The 7,470-nt window shown below is 32.3% G+C and overlaps 1 pseudogene; it reads right to left on the bottom strand.

Annotated features, from left to right (window-relative positions):
* LOC108741886 overlaps nucleotides 1-6,821 on the bottom strand; it is a 16,362-nt pseudogene extending 9,541 nt beyond the window's left edge.
* Between the last annotated feature and the right edge of the window lie 649 nt (nucleotides 6,822-7,470).

Genomic DNA, 7,470 nt, shown 5'->3' with positions numbered 1-7,470 from the left:
AATTAGTTTCATGTGGTCGATTTCACGCCTTAACTACTCATTCGATAATCATGAACTTTTCTAGACACATACTCAGGGATACAGAAAAGGACATAGGGTACATTTGATCAAGATAAAAAATACTTTCCTCGAGGGATAGAAAAATTAGTTTAATGTGGTCGATTTCACTCCTTAACTACTCACTCGATCGTCATGAAATTTTGTAGACATACTGTAAGGGATACAGAAAAGAACATCCGGTACCTTTTATCTTGAAAAAATACTCTTCTCCAGGGTTATAAACATTAGTTTTATGTGGTCGATTTCAGGCTACTATTTCAACTACTCGATCATCATGAAATCTTGTAGACACATTTCAGGGTTACAAAAAAGGACATAGGTAACCTTTGATACAGAAAAAAATACTGTTCCCGAGGGATAGAAAAATTAGTTTTATGTAGTCGATTTAAGACCTTAACTACTCGATTTTCATGAAATTTTGTACACATTGTCAGGGGTACAGAAAAGAACACAGAGTTCCTTTTACCCTAAAGAAAAAATACTGTTCCCAAGAGATAGAAAAATTAGTTTTATGTGGTCGATTTCACGCCTTAACTACTCATTCGATCGTCATGAAAATTTGTAGACACAATGTCAGTGGCACAAAAAAGACAGGGTACCTTTTATCTAAAAGAAAAATTACTGTTTCCGAGGGATAGAAAAATTAGTTTTATGTGGTCGATTTAAGACCTTAACAACTCGATCATCATGAAATTTCGTAGACACATTGTCAAAGGTGTAGAAAAGTACATAGGGTACCTTTTATCCTAAAGAAAAAACACCGTTCCCGAGGGATAGAAAAAATAATTTTATGTGGTCGCCGATGATCTTTTACACATATTTAAGATAATAACGCGAGCGAAGCAGCGGGAAAAAATTTGTAGTTTAATAATGCATGCACATAATTTGTAATTAGTACCTCCTTAATTTTAAAACATCTTTAATATGTACAGGACGTCTTTCGTACAAAGTCATTATAACTTTATTTTAAATAATTGTTGAAGTAAACAACCTACTAAAGTAAGAGATCTCGACAGCAACCTTGGAAATCCTTGCGAAGGACAGTAAATATTCTTACTCTCTAATCGCATGATAACGTTCGACAAAAAATGTATTAGTGTAATATGTGTGAACTTGATACAGTTTGAAACGAAAGAAACAAGTTAAAACGAAAGAAGCGATTGAATGTAACACAAAATTGTAGATCTATAACGAATTTTCTAATTAGGTATATTAGATGTTTTCTAAAAGTCCAAGAAAAAGAAAAATGGTAACTTTATTTTCTGACGATTTAAATTATAGATTTCAGGTAATACTACCTAGATATCAGTACCTTTTATTCCTAGAAGTAATGTTTACATATGTATATTCGCAAACAAATCATTGAATTAAAATACGTATCAGTAATTACACCTTTCATCATCATAAGGTCGTCAGTCCTAAGACTGGTTGGACACGTACCTCCACTCTTTTCTGTCCTTAGCTAACCTTCGCATTCCCTTAAAACTAGAACAACCCACATCCTTAACTATTTGCGAAAAGTAATCTACTCTAGGTCTGCCTCTACCCCTCCTAACTCCCGTTTCTGCCTCTAATATGTCTCTGACTAGACCTTCATGCCTGAGAAGGTGTCCTACCAACCTATCTCGCTTATTTTTTATTGACTTCCATAGAGTCCTCTGTTCTGCTATTATTTCCAATACCTTTTCATTTCTAACCTTTTCTACCCACGATATCATCATCCGCCTATAACACCACATTTCAAACGCTTCCAACCTTTTCTTTTTACACCTTTAAAGCAAAAAAAAAACATTTGAAAATACATTTATTACGACTTGGTTGTAGCGACCATTTTGCTATAGCGACGTTAAGTCTAAGTCCCTTGAATTTAAAGCATACTTTAGTAAGTGGCTACTGTTTTTAATTAATCATTTGTAACAAATCCCTAGTAATCCTATACAGATATAGCGACAGGAGTCGGCCACCAAAGACACACAGAGCTTTTTTATCTTTTGTTTACATCCTCACATGATCAGCGAGTGGGTCACTACACTGAGTGTTTATAAATGTTAGTTAAAATGGTTTAGTTACAAAGTGATATTCTGAGTAGCAACAGTATTTAGCAAACTTTTGAATAAGTATGACTCCAAGACGCACATTTACTGTTAAAAAAGGCGGAAATAGTTTCAAAATTGGAAAATTTTGAAAACTTTACAAACGTACCTGTATCTTTTTGGCTGTAACGACTTCCGGATATAACGACGAAATTACAGTGGTCCCTTCGTCGTCATTATACCCGAAATCCATTGTAATAGAAAAAAATGTAATTATATACCGTCAAATATTTTGCACTAACGTGAATTAGACGTCAAATACACCCAACTATAGGGCAAGTATATATGAAACACTTTGACATTTAATAGTGGTGAATATCAAATATTAATGTGAAAATTCATTTTCAATTTTTTACTCACCATAAACTACCTCAGGTTAGTGAGGGAAAATTTGTTGCTGTTGTCTTACCCTCGCCGGGAATCGAACCCGGGACCTTTGGCTTTACGCATCGATGCTTTGAACACTAAGCTACGAGAGCAGCAACAATTTTTTTTTCTGACCACTACGCTATAAGTATTGATGCGTAAAGCCAAAGTTCCCGGGTTCGATTCCCGGTGAGGGTGAGACAACAGCTACACTATTATTTTTATTGGAAAGATGCATGGAAAATTGAAAGAAACTCTTCTTTCACGAAAAGAACAATCAGAAAACTTAAGACTTAGAATGTCATAAAAAACTATGACGAATTAGGCACTGAATAAATGTGGTTTTTCCTAAATTTTTAGCTTAGTTTTTCGGTTATTTTTAGTATTAAAAATAGATAAAAATTTTTTACAAAACGTATTCCTATGCAAAATTTAATTTTCTACAAAAAAGTATTTTTGTAAAAATCTCAAAATTTGATACACTTTGAATTTTTGTCTACACATAACCTAATATTATTGAAGAAAAATTGTTGCTGCTGCCGGTAATCGAATCCGGATCCCTGGTTTTAAGCACCACTACTCTACTGCTAAGCTGCTGCGTTACCTCCTCGTAGGGGTTCGATTCCCGACAAGGGAGTGACAGTAGCAACATTTTTCTTCTATAATTTGAGATTATCTAGTGGCTAAAATTAATTAAAAAAATATTCACTAATGCTTCTCATAATTGCTTTATTTTCGAGTTATTTAAAAAAAAACAAAAAGGATGCAATTTCGATCTGGTTTCAATTTTAATTTAAAAACAATCAAGCGCCACTTGAAAAACATTTTAATGTATTTCAAAATTAAATCGTAAAACAATAACTAAGTAGAATAAAATTGCGTTCTTCAATTTTTGCTTAAAAAGCAACGACACTTATAACTAAGACGGCTTAGAAATACGTAGTTTACATTTTTCGCCTGTAGTTGGCAGCAGCCATCTTTCACTAAAACATTGGCCGTGTTACGTATCCCTTGTTCCTTCTAGGTAAGAAATTATATTTTCATAATTAAATATTTTGGCCGGAACTCATGCAATTGTCGGAATCTTATCATTAAATATTGCAGATTACGATGTGCGTATTAGTTTTCTTTGGCGATTAACCGTTTTTTGTATTTTGAAAGTATTAAATTATTCTGAGCTATTAATAGAATCTGTTACCATGGACCTCCTTGCAATTGTGCTCAATTAACATTTTTGAAATTTTAATTGTATTCAGAACATTAAAATATAGAAATAAATGAATTCAAATTACTACTGCTACTTGAACATTAAAATATAGAAATAAATTCAAATTACTACTGCTACTTGAAACCGTGCATTTCTAACGCGTGCGCCATTACAACGTTACAATTCCGTGAAGTCAAGCGTCTTTATAGAAGGTGAGAAAATTAAATTTCTTTCATTAAAATGTTTAGCTACAACTCATGCAATTGTCCAAATCTTATCATTAAATATTGCAGGATACGATGCACATATTAGTTATTCCGGATATTATTTTTTTTTCCTGGTATTTTAATAATACCTTCTCAAGTTAATAACCATTTATTCCTAAATTATTCCTTAAAAATTTAGGATGATTTCGTACGATTTGACCGAACTTGTTAAGCAACCGACGTTTTACTATATTTTACTATACGCAAATTAAGACGATTTTAATTTTTTTGCAGTACATGGTTTTTGCAAGATTCCAAAACATTGATAGTGGTTTGGGCCCTTTATTATTATTAAATCGTTCTACTACTATATTGAAACCATTTTAACAATATTCCAGTAATTGCAGCGACTTTATGGTGAAAATAAGACTCTTCGAACAGCATAGACAGATTCTGCTTGAATCGAAAGGTATGATTGTTTGAACTTAACTAATAGGCTGTTTTTAAAACTGCTCATCCAAATGGTTTTGGTAGTCACTTGTTTTACGGCAATTTTATTTGTTTTTGACTTTTTTTATCTTAAAACAAATGAATAATCGCATCTAGGTTCAATGAACTTTGAAAGAGGTTATCTTTCAACAAATGAAACAACCAGTTATGGTCGATTTAGTAAGCATTTTGCTCTTCTAAATTGATTTTAACTGATTGGTCTTATTTACCACTGGGTAACTGTAAGTATTAGTCTTCTTTGCAAGCGGTTTGCAGTCTTCTTGGCTGGGGTGCATACTCTTAAAGCTTACCCATGCGACTAGAAAAGAAAAACAATTTTTAGTGTCTTTTGCTTTTAGTTTAAGTATTACTTTGTTAATAATTTACTCTTAAAGCTATTTACAAGTTACACTGCTTGATGAATAAGTGTGTCTAATCGTAAGATTAAAACAACTGACCGAAACCACTAACCTTCCTCAAAATCTTCAAAAATTTTAATCTATTCTCCTTTGGAGGGAGTGGAGATTGAGATAAATTGGATATTGTATAGTTTTGGCCAGTTGTTTTAATTTAAAAGCATGTGTTTTATAAAATGCTTAATTTGGCTACATGACTGGCATACCCATACCTAGAAGCATGTGAAGCCCCATAAACAATGGAGTATTGTCCTTTGCTTGAAATATTTACCATATTGTATTATTCTTGCAAGTGTATGAATGTACTTATCTGCAAAGGATCCTACAAAAACAAAAATGGGTTGCTAATAAAAGAACGAAAACATCCAAGAACCAGGGGGTACATTATAAAGCAGGAATAGAAACAAAGAAATTTATTACTTATACAATCGTGTTATAATGACAATAAAATAGGTATTTCTGTTTTTAAATTTTTTAATAAAAATTTGTTCCTACTTTTTTGTTTTTTTTTCTTTTCATTTTTACCATGCAATTTACCCTAATTAACGGTATAAATGACATTACAGTATTTTGTGTGTTTTATATTTCTTATGCGGAACATTTACTGAAACGACCGCTATCGTCGTATTTCTCTACAATATGTAGGCATAAAACAAGTGACTTCTAATTATAACTACTCATTTATTTTCTAAACAATTGCAGCAATTGTATCATAATCAATTAAGAAGGCAGCTTTTGCTCTTTTTCATTGACTCTGATTTATCTATTTGATTGGTTCTTTTTATACATTTGTATTAATATTTTATTTTTAATTATATATGGTTAAGACTAAAGCGAAATTTTTGTTTTTTTAAATCAACTATTTACTTTAATTAAGGTGTACTTTTAAAAAATAGCCCTGTACTGTTTAATTTTGCCCATTGAAATGCAAAACCCCTTTTGCCTTATGTAAAAAATTAAATTTTGTAAACTCATGCAATTATNAATGAAACTATGCCAAAATTGTGATGAAGGCTCCACGTCCTTAATATTTTTAATGGCTCACAGGCCTAGCCAATTATGATAAAACGTCAATGATATAACCGATATCTGTAGTTATGGTAGGGAACCAGTGTGGAACATTTTTCGTGGTAAAAATACTTCATTAATTTTACATTTGATTTAGTTTATCAAGTATATACGACCTTACGGTATTATAACGAGGCTTAAGACATTTTGTGGTCATTTTTTACATTAGTTGACCCAATCATATTCAATTTTAATATTTAACTGGACATTTAAAACAAAACAATGTTTTAAATAAAAATAAAAAAAAATTAGGTATTCTTTTGTTTTAATAGGCAGCCCATCAAAGCCAGCCAAAATTTCCATACAAATAAAAACAATAGGAATAATAACTAATTTAATAAGTAGATATTCCAATTAATTTAGTAATTGAAATTAGGCTTTGCACTAAAACACTTACACAACCTATAACCCACATGCACCTTTTTCTTTAGTTTTACCTACACCACTATATTAATCTCAAATAAACTCACTAATATGGAATTTATATTGACTCGTCCTTTAATCTTTCTCCATAGCATCCATGACCAGATTCTGAGATGATTTTAGCCGTAGTGTACAAACAAATTCGATCCATTATTAACTGAAATGGTATTAGAATTAATTTTATGGAAGCACAACAATAACAGCGATAGCTACAAACAGAGAATAACACCCACCACATGCCTCAACTGCATTCTTATTAACAGAAAATAGGATTCAGGTAAAGTAAATTAAATGAATATACTCACAAAAGCTGTAAAAACTAATTTTCGAAAATTTGTCGTATTTGGTTTTTAAAAACATTTCGCGACACAATATTCGTTGTTTACTCCAAAACGTACATAAACAAATTTCGCAGTTCCAAGGTCGTCTATCATAAACGTCATAAACATGTGATAAACATCCTCAATTCCATAAGTACAGGTCGATAAGGGGCTAGAGCACTGGGGGTTACAGCTGAATCGGCGCCATCTGGCACTACTTCTCTCGAACTGTTTGCAGGTTGCGCGCTCTAGGTCGTATCCGAGATAAGTAACGCTAATGTACTAACAGAGGCCACCAACTTCACTTTAGATACAGGGTGTTCCCAACTACGAATGGATCCACTAATTTTTCAAAAATGTATACCTAACTAATTATATTTACCGAAATTAATTGAAAAGATGTACTTGTCTTTCACATATGTATCATTATAGGGGTTGTTTGTTTTGTTTTCAAAACTCGTTTATTTATTCCAGATTTGCAGTTGCATCCATTCTTAAAGATCAAAAAAGAAGGTAATTCAACAACGGATGAAGATGATTATTTAGATTGGATTTACCGCTAATATAATCAAGTAATTTCTTGTCTCCTCCCCCCCCTCACCCTCACTCATCACGGAGAGGATGAAAATCGTGGACACCCGGCGCTGGATAGATTAAGGCTTCGGTGAACCCTATTGAGGTCTAGCCGACGCTTCAAAGTAAGTCACTAGTGAATATTGTTTCAAATAGATCTGAGTGACAAGTTTTTATATTTCCATATTTGTATTTCTATTTTTGATTTTTATTATTTTGGGGCTAATTTGATTTTTGTGCCCAATAAGG

This window comes from Agrilus planipennis, unplaced genomic scaffold, assembly GCF_000699045.2.
Source record: "Agrilus planipennis isolate EAB-ADULT unplaced genomic scaffold, Apla_2.0 scaffold24, whole genome shotgun sequence".
NCBI classification, from domain to species: Eukaryota; Metazoa; Arthropoda; class Insecta; order Coleoptera; family Buprestidae; genus Agrilus; species Agrilus planipennis.
This window is presented reverse-complemented; position numbering and strand designations above follow the sequence as displayed.